The sequence below is a fragment of the Xenopus laevis genome, chromosome 1L (assembly GCF_017654675.1).
Source record: "Xenopus laevis strain J_2021 chromosome 1L, Xenopus_laevis_v10.1, whole genome shotgun sequence".
NCBI classification, from domain to species: domain Eukaryota; kingdom Metazoa; phylum Chordata; class Amphibia; order Anura; family Pipidae; genus Xenopus; species Xenopus laevis.
In genome coordinates this window covers 54,897,787-54,910,047 of record NC_054371.1, presented here as the reverse complement: position 1 = coordinate 54,910,047, position 12,261 = coordinate 54,897,787, and the positions used below count along the sequence as shown (strand labels likewise).

At 38.6% G+C, this 12,261-nt stretch overlaps 2 protein-coding genes across 5 annotated transcripts in view; one reads left to right on the top strand and one right to left on the bottom strand.

Annotated features, from left to right (window-relative positions):
- npy2r.L (neuropeptide Y receptor Y2 L homeolog) overlaps positions 1-4,490 on the bottom strand; it is a 59,753-nt gene extending 55,263 nt beyond the window's left edge. For 2 of the 3 annotated variants that reach the window (XM_041589309.1, XM_018225822.2), the window contains exon 1: positions 2,104-2,452. The gene's annotated coding sequence lies outside the window, so the exon portion shown is untranslated. Of the gene's footprint in view, positions 1-2,103; positions 2,453-4,245 lie in introns of those variants that run through there. The other variant, XM_041589318.1, reaches the window with a different exon arrangement.
- The window catches only part of npy5r.L (neuropeptide Y receptor Y5 L homeolog), a 56,674-nt gene continuing 48,867 nt past the window's right edge, over positions 4,455-12,261 (top strand). For both annotated transcript variants that reach the window (XM_041589295.1, XM_018230974.2), the window contains exon 1: positions 4,455-4,621. The gene's annotated coding sequence lies outside the window, so the exon portion shown is untranslated. The remainder of the gene's footprint in view (positions 4,622-12,261) is intronic.

The following is a 12,261-nucleotide window of genomic DNA, read 5'->3' as shown; positions in this document are numbered from 1 at the left end:
CGGTGGTCATCACCTCTGACTGGACAGATGTCACATCTCAAGATCCCTTTAAGAATTCTTGCAATAAAAACAGGCTCAATTTGCTTTTTGTGTCGGTTATTGTGGTGTATGGGTAATCCTTTGATTCTCAAGATATTGCAGAAATACCAAATCCACTATATCCTTCAAAGGCGTAGCTGGTATATAATGGTGTTTGTGGTCCTAATGCTGCATCTTCAAGAGTGCAAAGGTCTGTCTGAACTTTTATTAATTTTACTTCTATGGTATGGAGAAAAAACATTTGGGTTAATTTTAGAGGATATATTTATAGAGGGTGAGAAAGAAGACAGACGATAAATAGATAAGATAGATAGATAGATAGATAGATAGATAGATAGATAGATAGATGATACAGTAGATAGGATCCTTGTTGACAGGTGAGCCAATCACAGCTGGTCTGTTATATTTGATATATTTGTCTGATATATTTGTAGAGGGTGAGAAAGAAGACAGACGATAAATAGATAAGATAGATAGATAGATATATAGATAGATAGATGATAGACAGATAGATAGATAGATAGATAGATAGATGATACAGTAGATAGGATCCTTGTTGACAGGTGAGCCAATCACAGCTGGTCTGACTGCAGATTTGTGGCTGATGAAGGATGTGCCCAGTAATGATTTCATAAAGGCACATTGAGGATCCTGTTAGAGCACATAGTATGTCCAAGTAATTATGTGCAGAAAGCAGGGTATTTAAAATTGCCTACACAAATAATTACTCATTCTTAAATGTTCAGCTTTTTGTTTCTCTTCTTTTTTCAATAGGCTGAATAAATGGAATGCATGCTTATAAATGCTTATAAATGAGATTACTATGATTGGAATAAAGGTTATACAGTACGTAACCAAGTGCCATTACTTTCCTACCCTTGCTCTGTCAGTGGTCAGTACTTTGCATGGGAAGGAAGGAATGAAGAAAAAAGTGAAATGGCATTTACTGGGGTACAGATGGCAGGTAAGACAACAGTGCCCCTAGTATGATTACCTTATAATACAGTATACTCTTAATTGCAATAGCTGCCTCAGTTAATAGATTGGCCAGCACATTCCCAGCACTGTAGCCAGCCATGCAGAGCTAATCTATGCTAGGCACATGGAAGTTCACAAAATGCTTTTAGTCTGTCTCTTCAATAAATTCAACTTGTTATATTGTGCTGACACGTCAGGACTGGCCATTTTAAAGAAAACCCAGAAAAAATGGCCTCTATAATTCATGTATTTCACAGGGTGCTATAATGATTAATTATAGTAGGTTACAGTCAATAATAGGCTTCCCAACTGACCGTCATTCCTTACTGTCAGTTTAAGTGAAAAAAAAACCAAAGAGCTAGTGAAGAGCAAGACCAAGAATTGTACACATTCATATAGTCATTATAAGCCTAAAAGGTGGTGTTGTCTGTTGTCGTAGGAGGCATTTAGAAATGTATACTGTAGAAAATGTTTCCAAACGATTGTCTAAAAGTCACGCAGGCAAAAGTGTATGAGCATTCAGAATGCAAAGGGTCTGGACATGACATAATGTATGTGGAGAGCAGCTTGTGCGAGGAACACACTGTATCCATAACAGGAAGGTGTCAGTTGTGCAGAAAACACTGGGAAAGGGAGACAGCAGGGTCTGCTCTTAGGACCTATGGTGCCAAATTCAGCTTAATGAAGGAAAATGCCAATAAAAATTGTTCCACAGACACATAAAGTTAAAATGCAGCCCCCCAGGCTGTGACGTCCAAAGTAATGTTTACAGTAAAACTGCACTTGAAATTTTGTACTTTAAAGAGATAAAACACAACCCTTCATAGCATTAATTAAGTCCAACAAACTCTACACCTATAAAATCCATCTGCTGCACAGCTGCCAACTGCATTTGCTCTTAAGCATGCATGGTATAAAGAGCATGGGTGTTACTCAGGTGCCAATCTGGCAAACTCTCCCCCAACTGAAGCACCCCCTCCCTCTCTTATCACCACCCCAACCACTCTTACTGACAGGGTAGCAGCAGGCACACTAGTGTATATACTGGGCACACACTGAGGACACACAGAGGCAAATGCAATGTACCTGGTCTGGACTTCAGGCTCTGCTTCCCTTTGCAAATAACAGATGGCTAGGATGAGCTGACGACGAATGAAAGAAGCAGGAGAGGGAATGGGGCATTTCTCCAGTCATTCCTCAGCCTGAGATTGTAAAGATTGCTGAGGATCAAGCGACGCCCCCTAAAGCTCAGCTCCACCTTAACAGAAGCCTAAACTGAGCTGCACATCGCACTGTCTACACACAAACATCACCTTCTTGTTAGCCATGTGGGGGAGTGTTGCCTAGTAATCCCGAGAGAAATGCAATTAAATATAGAAGCACAGGGGAGAGAGAGATAAAACCTGCCGGAGCTGACAGCATCTTGGAGCGTGGGGAAGTTTAAATCGCCCTGCAGTTCTCAGATCCCCCGTACTGTAACATTTTGTCTGCAGATCAGCGCCATCTGCTGGCTACTTACTGTACAACCATTGCCTCCAACACAAAGTGCGTCTGCGATTCTGCCAAGGAAGAAAATGCGATGCCAAGCTGTCGCTCAATGAACGTGGCAAATTCACCTTTTATATGAACCTTCTCCAAACAAGTCATCCAGAGGTGGAAAACAATTAGGGGGTTCAGGTTTAGCTAATCCAAAGGAGACCAACAGTTTGATCTTAAAGTTGTAAGTGAACTGCACTAGCATGTTTACTATAGGGAGGTGCAGTGTTGTAAATGAACTGTACTAGCATGTTTACTATAGGGAGTTGCAGTGTTGTAAATGAACTGCACTAGCATATTTACTATAGGGAGTTGCAGTTTTGTAAATAACTGCAGTAGCATGTTTACTATAGGGAGTTGCAGTGTTGTAAATGAACTGCACTAGCATGTTTACTATAGGGAGTTGCAGTGTTGTAAATGAACTGCACTAGCATGTTTACTATAGGGAGTTGCAGTGTTGTAAATGAACTGCACTAGCATGTTTACTATAGGGATTAGCAGTTTTGTAAATTAACTGCACTAGCATGTTTACTATAGGGAGTTGCAGTGTTGTAAATGAACTGCACTAGCATGTTTACTATAGGGAGTTGCAGTGTTGTAAATGAACTGCACTAGCATGTTTACTATAGGGAGTAGCAGTGTTGTAAATTAACTGCACTAGCATGTTTACTATAGGGAGTTGCAGTGTTGTAAATTAACTGCTCTGAAGTAGCATGGTTAACAAAGGTAGTTGCAGTGTTGTAAATGAACTGCAATAGCATGTTTACTATTGGGAGTTACAGTGGTGTAAATTAACTGCACTAGCATGTTTACTATAGGGAGTAGCAGTGTTGTAAATGAACTGCACTAGCATGTTTACTATAGGGAATAGCAGTGTTGTAAATGAACTGCACTAGCATGGCTTGGCCATCCATGTCTCCTGATTTCACAGATATCCAGGTACAGTAAGTTCCCTGCTCTAGGGACTATTTGATATTATTGGGTAAATATGTTACTAACATCTGCAACTATGGATTGGATAAATCCAAGTATTGCCATGCAGGGCATAGAGTTGTGCGAAGAGAACAGAGTAATACAATGTAACAGTGCCAGGACACCTCTACCAATTGCTGTCAGGTCCTTCTTGTAACTGCTTGATTTGCTGCTGCCTTCAGTGTCAATTGATGTTTGTTGCTCAGACAAGAGCCAGCTCATTCCTTCAGCCTACCCCACATTATGTGTCTCCATTAGACCTGTCCTTTTCACCAATGAGTGAATGTAACCCAGTGTCATTGGGTATTAATCTAGTCCTGGATTTGTGTTCAATCCCAATCACTTCCCTTTAAATGCTCTCATAAATGGATCAGTATCACCCTAATCACAAACTGTCATCTTCACTCTCCCCCTAATACGAATCTAAATTAAAGCACATATTGTTTCCTCCATATTCACCTCCCATAAACACATGAGCGACACAATAAGACTGCGACAAATATTCTTTGCCAGCGACTATACGTTCCTTTAAAGCTAAGTCAGCAGAGTTGCTTCTGAACAAGTCCATGGTCTGAGCAGCTCTCCTGCCACAGTGTAAGGACTGACAATAACCCTATATTGTGTGTTTGCTTTATAGAAGGAATCCACACTGTGCCCTATGTTGTGTTAGTCAGTCGCCAGTCTCTGAGGAGCAATGATTGGCCGCAAGATGGCACTGACCTTTACACAAGCTGCTGCTATATCATGTAGTGCCCAAGCCAAACGCCCGTCTCATAGAAGCCCTGAGTGACTGCACATTCCCTTGCCCGGCGCTCGCTCTGACGGATCTTTATACTGAGCTCTCACTTGTTTCCCCACGAGCCATGTGCGCTCGTCTTAAGGTGGAGTTGCTTTTTAAGGGGGCGTTGCTCGCTCAGTCCTACAATCTTCACGATATCGGCGGGAGAATCTACACAATATCTTTCCTTTTCGTGCGATTCTTTTGTTCCTTCTATCCATAGTAATACAAATATAAATACAGCTATAGAAAACTCATGGACACTGCCAGGATTTCAACAGACACATTCGAGAGTCTCGTGGGTTAAATGCGCTAAAGGTACGTGGAGCATTTTCTTTCTGTTTTCACGATGCTGCTACAGGCTGAAGTGTTGTACAATCGCTGCTTAAACTGGAGTGAGTTGATTGGGAGTGATTGGAAAGGGAGTCACAGCACAGCGGCGAATTCATCAGGTCTTGTATAGAATACTATGCCTTGTGCTCCGTTCTTGAGCGCTAAATTGCACCACAAGCGCGCAATTCCAGAAAGCACTGTTTATACACGCACTCTTTAATATGTACTATTAGTATAGGCACTCATTACTATGTCTTATTTGTATTTGCACCCACTACTCAGTATTATTATTAGTATAGGCACTCACTACTACTATGTCTTATTTGTATTTGCACCCACTAATCAGAACTATTATTAGTATAAGCACTCATTACTACTATGTCTTATTTGTATTTACACCCACTACTCAGTACTATTATTAGTATAGGCACTCATTACTACTATGTCTTATTTGTATTTACACCAACTACTCAGTACTATTATTAGTATAGGCACTCATTACTACTATGTCTTATTTGTATTTGCACCCACTAATCAGTACTATTAGTATAGGCGCTCAGTACTATTATGTCTTATTTGTATTTGCACACATTACTCAGTACTATTAGTATAGGCACTCACTACTATGTCTTATTTGTATTTGCACCCATTACTCAGTACTATTAGTATAGACACTCATTACTACTATGTATTATTTGTAGTTGCACCCACTACTCAGTACTATTAGTATAGGCACCCGTTAAAATGTGCCAACTGTATAGGCTCCATGCACTTTCCCTCTGTCTCTGTCCATGGTCCTGGAGAGGGAGACTTTAGCATAATAGCGTTGCCTGTTCTAAGGATTGTTAATCCTCCGGAAGGCTGCAATGACAGGTGCTGTATATGCTATATATTCCTGCAGGTATTCAGTCAAGAGTATCTATATTTGCAACCTAGCGACTAGGGTTCCTAAACTGCTGATTTTTAGAAAGTTCTGTGTTTTCTTCCCAAGGCTTCCCACACTCTAGTATTCAGCTTTGGATAAAAGCAGGCAAATGTAGAGTAAAGTGATAACTTTTCCTGGCTCGCTTATCTGAAAGCTGTCATTTTGTTAGCCAATGAAAGCTATCACTGTACATTTTCCTGCACAGCCTGTGCCTTCATCTGCAATTATAATACTCATAGTAGCCCTAAGGAAAAAATAAGCTCCTAATAAATCTAATTTCAAGAACAGTTTAGATACTGAGCGGAATACCAAAGGAAGATCTCAAACACCAATTGCTTCTGTGCAGCATTAACTGTATGCTCTTCCTTGTGTGCAAGCTTTACATGCCTTTCATTTCACAATAGTGTGAACCCATTACCACAACAGACAGATTTATTCCAGGATACTTGTTCCCAGAAAATAAAGTGTCTGGATCTAATGCCACTTTAAGCATCAAATCAAAACACTGGGGCAAATATTAAACAAACTCAGTAAAATGGCACTGTACTTTTAGCATACAATCAATAAATGAACAGGTGTAATAAATGTGATATGTAAACAATGCAAATATACTTTCATTTTACTATACCTTAAATTTTGATTTTCGTTCCAAATCTGCAATATCTAATGAGGACACAGCAGGAGATTTCTTGCCATTTACAGCTGACAGTGTAGCTTTGTGTGAGTGAAAGGAGAACAATGCTTTATATGTATATATTCTATATAAACATTATCTTCTGCCACGTATGTGTTTATTTAACAGAGTTGTATTGGCCATTGAATTGGGGTGGCTAGGCTACAGTATATTACCTTTTTGTGATTACTGGCAGGGTTTTATTAGTTGGGACAGTAATTAATTGGAAAGATAGCGACTGCATAGGTCACGCTTATTGAAATCAGAAAACAGATAATTATACTCACATTGTTCAAGCAACGCAATCTGTTTTAGTAATAAGCACCTGAAGCACTTGCTTTCTAGATGGCAGTTGGAGTGACACATAGAGAGCTTCATATAATAAAGCGTGGGGAATTTACTTATGCTGATAAGTGCTTTATTGCATTCAAGAAATATACAGTTCAGCCTATGATGGTTCATTGCAGCATATAGGTAAAATTTACTGTCAGATTATAGGTTTAGCAGTGTGACATGCGGGACTGAACTACTTTCAAAAATGTAGCTTCATTTGGCCACTGTAGAGTTATTTCCTTGATTAATTGTGTTGTTTTTAACGAAGGCCTTAAATTACTATGATCATTCAATGTTGACGTATCACCAGACATCTTTTTTTTCCCCCAAAAAAGGGTTTAAGCAGATTAAGAGCTATTTTCACTGACAAATTCAAAAGAATTACGTCCTTCAACCTTATGGGACATTATTCATTTAATTACAATTCTTAGCTTGAATAAATAAAAGGAATCCACGAGGTAAAGCCCAAATTAGCTTCATCTTAGTCAGTTCCAGAAGGACTTTTGAGTCATGTTAAGCCTTCCAGAGTGTTTGTGAAAAACAACAATGCATATATTAGAACACACTGCTTCATTTCAACAGAGAAAATCATCACATATGGAAAAAAAGACATTTCTCAGGTTACATTTTTATGTAGTGCAAATCCCAGGCATGCCAGTGTTCACAGCTGTGGTTGATGTAGAAAGATGACATGAGAAGAGGCAAATGTATTCTATATGGGGAAATCTTCAGAGGCATTTTCTTAAAGCTGACTGGGACCTGATTATGAAACATGAGTCTTTTACATGGAAAATTAGTCTGTACATTCAATTCCAGCTTAAAATAGTGGCAATGACATAAGTCATGATGGTTTTAACTTCATATCCTAAGCTCTATAGTTAGTATAGGTATGGGTATATAGAATTTAATTAAAAGTAGGTGTGGGTGTATGTATGGATGCTGGGTTTTCAATTGGAGGAGTTGAACTTGATGGACTTTGTCTTTTTTCAACCCAATTTAACTATGTAACTATGTAACTATATCCTAATTCATGTTTATACTTTAAAAATAATGCATTAAACTGTGTTTAAATATATATATATATATATATATATATATATATATATATATATATAATTTTGCTGAACTTTGTACAAAAATGACACTTTCAATTGTATACTGCATCAACAGTATCAAAATTAATTCTTTTAAAAGCTTTTTTTGCTACAGATGATGGCAGATAGCCTATGATAATAGAAGTGTGCGATTATATGTTTGGGTATATCAAGCAGTTTCTGAAATATTGGAAAGAAAATATCTTTTTCCATCTGCGGTGAATCCAATACACTTCAGCTGTTGATTCTTTGACTGAAGTGGCAGTTACTTAAAAATACCATAACAGCTACAGTACGTATTACTTCTCCAGCCTGCAGTTGTTCTTGAGACTCTTATGAAACCTATTTATTTCTATTTTCTTTTACAAAAATGGCATCCTCCCCCCCCCAAACACTGAAATGTAACATTTTAAAGTCTTTAAATGGAGTAATATTTATCAATGAATGCTTTTGCCAAGGCTGGATGATGGCAGTGCACCTGCAGTAGTAAATCTTAATGATATGAATTAATTGATAGCTGATCCATATTGGTAATATCTCAGCACCTTTAAACTATTGGCCTCATTTCAAAATGTCTTCACCGCTTTGGACTCCAATTTTAGCACTGGAAAAAAAAAGGAAAAAATTTCCCAGTATAATGAACTCTACTCATTTATTGTTCATGAGGTTCCTATATACAAAACTTTATAATACCCTTTGCCTAAAGCCAATTCAGTATTATTTCAGGTACCCAGATAAAAGCAATCAAACATGTGACATAAGATCCCTTTGAAAGGAACAGCCTGAGGCCCCTTAAGTTCTTAAAAGATAATCAGTCGTTTCCAAACAGTATAGGCTGCACAAGCGTATTCCTAAAAGGGAACATTGACCTAGACATTCATCTGAATATTTTTTAAGCTTTATTGCCTCTCCTTGAACTTAACTTGCTCTAGTTCATATCACACCATGTGAGGTTCCCCATGACCCATGTCACAGATTTGGCCTCATTGGCGGCAAAACAGATTTATTTAAAAAGATGCACCTGCCCCATTGATATAAATTGACTCATCCTGGTACCATATTTCTAGTACTCCATAGTTTGGGACTGACTTTGTGAATTAAAAAAAACAGAGGTGGCATTTACTTAGCTCATTACAGTTGTGCTTGGCCACAGTCAGTTGCGTAAGAGAAATCTATTCATTAAAGTTACTTTACATCAAGATGCTTTCCTTGTGCCCAGAACCATTGCACTTCTCCTGCCTTCTGTTCCAAATGGAGCGCAGTTGTGCCTAGTAATGCAGGCCCTGTGGGAACCCTGCAGGTACCACCACCTCCGAACTAGGTGGTGACTTTAGGGTTCTTACAGTGGTCTGTAATTGTGTCTGATTTGCATTAAAGTGCATCAATTGTAAAACACTGCATTGTGTGTATAAAAACATGGCTATCATGTCCAAATTTGCACTTGCAGTAAGTAAATGACCCCTAACTGTTGCATTAGAGACACACATGTTGGTTACCAATGTGCACTATATACTAGTTTTTTTGTTGCAACTGACCTACTTTCAGGAGATATAAGGGCCGGGGTTGTATTCATTAATCCTGCATATTGCTACTAAAATGGGGGAAACATATTTACCATAGTCTATGGGGCAAATTTACCAAAGGGCGAAGGGTACTAACGCTGGTGAAAATTCGCCAGTGTGATGTAATTTCGGGACTTTGCGAATTTACTAACGGGCGCTGGCGTAAATTTGCTAGGAAAGGAGATAGACTCTAGCGCTACTTCGCACTCTAACGCCAGGCAAATCTTCGCTCTGGTGAATGGACATTACTGCGCAAATTCACTAAAATACGGATTTTAATGAATGTTACCTTGCGCCAGACTTGCCTTCGCCACCTGAGACCAGGCGCAAGTGCAATAGAGTAGATAGGAGTTCCTCAAAAAAAATTGAGACGTCCCAAAAACTTTTCAGTTTTCAGGGTGATAGGCTGCAAAAGATCGTAAATTATTTTTAGGCTACCCGGCTTCCCCCCCTACATTTCCTTACATATGGCACATAAACTATACACTGGGCACATGTGTAGGGCATTATAACTACTCTATTTTCTTTTATTAAGGTTCCCTGGGCTTGTGTAGTGTAATGTATTTGCTGCAACATATATGTCCATTGAAATGTAACTTCCCGTGCAAATTAGCCAACAATTTTACAACAATTTTAGTGAATTAGCGTTGTCCTGTCGAATTTTCGCCTGCCTAAGTGTGGCGATGTGAGCAAAGAATGTAGAAATGTTATTGGTGTCAGAATTTAATTTCTTACATTGAGTGAAACTTCAAAGGTTGTTTGATAAATTGCTTTTTCGGTTTATTTAGAGATTTGGTGTTCATAAACATTGTACCTCTGTTGAAATGCTCAATTAAATATCATTAATAAATTATTAAGGTTAACTGACCACTTTCCTTTTACAAAGAAAGGATGACAAGCAGCAGAGTTATGTTTTTTAATGGACCTTTTTTAATGGACTCAATGAGAGCTGTACTTTAGGACCTTTCTTTTGATTGTTTAAACTCCATTCCAACTCCGACGCCATCACTCTTTGACTATACACTGTATAACTTGTTCTATTGGGGAATGAGGTTGGCTTATATAAAATGATGGCTTGCGTGGTCTAAATGACTCACTAAAAGTAATGTTGATGTCAATGTACTTGTTCCACTTGTTATATGCTCTAGATTGCTCTGACCTTTAGCTACTTGAAAAAGCTCCACAGCTTAGTGTCTCTGGTAGAGACTATGTTTAAAGGTTATTTAATGTCTCATTAATATCTATTCTGTAAGTCTAGTCAAATGTTGCCACTATTCTGCTTGCTCTTTTATCTGCATTGACAAAGAATCAACTACCACTTCTTCCACTACAAATGGGAAAACCACAGTATGACATATCTACATCAGGCTGGAACTCAACCTAAGGGTAATTGCACACAAGTGATGTTCATGTAGTCGCTCCAGTGATTTGTCATTTCGTGGAAGGGAGAAAAAACACTAGAAATTTTCCCCCAAATGAGTGTGATTGGCAATTGCCATGATGCTTCATGTCTTGCCTGGTGACAGGTATTTCAAAAACTCATGACTCTGCATTTGCAAGCAATACATGCCTTCCAGTATACAGGACAAGAGATTCCCCCTGACAAAACAAAAGAAATGTCATTATACACCATTGCCCTTAAATAATTACTTACAAAGATCGAATCCATAAATATGCATTGGAAAGCCTCTATTATGGTTTGTGCTACAGGTCCATGTGCCAGACAGCTTTCTTAAAGGAGAGTTTTTTGAGGCTACATTCATGGTTTTTACCTGTGGCAAAATATATTCAGAATCCATACTAGAATGTTTTGGTCTGTTTAGTCAGAAAAAAAAATCTCATGTAAGCATCATCCTACTCCTTGCCTTTGACATCAACAAATTAGTTCAAAGCCCTCCCCCTGTCTATAAGGAGCTGTGCAGGCACCGTGTTTGCTGATCAGTAGGGATGAGCAAAATATTTTGCAGTGAAAAAATGCCCATATACTCTAATCCATAGTATAAAAAAATATGTTGCGCTTTTTGAAAAATGTCACATGAAAAACGCACATTGACTTCAATGCTTTTGCCAATTTTTCCTCCATTTCGTGAATTTACAGCGAAACCGTTCAGATTCGCCCATCACTACTGATTACTAATAAAAAAATTCCAACTAATCTTGCTGTGACATAAAGGTAGAGTTGACCTGCTGGATTTACTGAAATATTATTCCTTGCTCTGTAAAACCATTGAATGCTTGATCCAAGAAAAATTCTGGATGTGAATAGAGTAGCAGAACTCATTAGCCCATTTACTTCACCTACACTCGGTACTGTAATAGTTAAGCACATGATGGACCACCCCCATTATGACTAATACTATGGTGGCATGGGACTGGGTAAAGAACCTACAACCAATGTTCCCTCTAATTCCTTCTTAACTATGTGCGAAAAAAAAGTTGTGTGCACCCCGTTTAAACTTTTGTGGGCAGTTTTTGAAAAGTGTGTACTCCGGTCAGAATTCTTTGTGCACACCACAATCTGTTGTGTGCGCTGGTTTCAAAATTTGTGTGTGAGCGGTAACAATGGCTTGGGTTTTGATACCTAAGTATTGTAAATATAAAGCCAACTCTGTGCAGTGACCACTATAAAAATTAAGAATTCAAGTGATAAAGATACCACACCAAACGAGTCACTTTTAGATTTTGCCTTGACAAAGCCAGCAGGCGAAACACGTGTTGGCACACTGGGAAGCGCTTTTTGTGAAGTCTCCTGGGCGCTTTCCTTATTTTTACTATTGCAAAATAATTTCCTATTGATTTTAAACCTTTGCGACCGCATTGATTCTTCTTTTATAATCTTACCTGTTATCCAATGGCACTGTGGGATTTGTAGTTTTATAGGGAAGATTAGCTCTCCGAATTATAAGATAGCAAGGTAAAATTGAGACTACAGTCCCCAGTGACCTACTTTCTCCTCCGTGTGGGGTCCCAGACTTAGAAAAATACAGGCAGCTAGAACTTGGGACTTCTCCACCTCTAACAATTTTCCTATTCCTCCT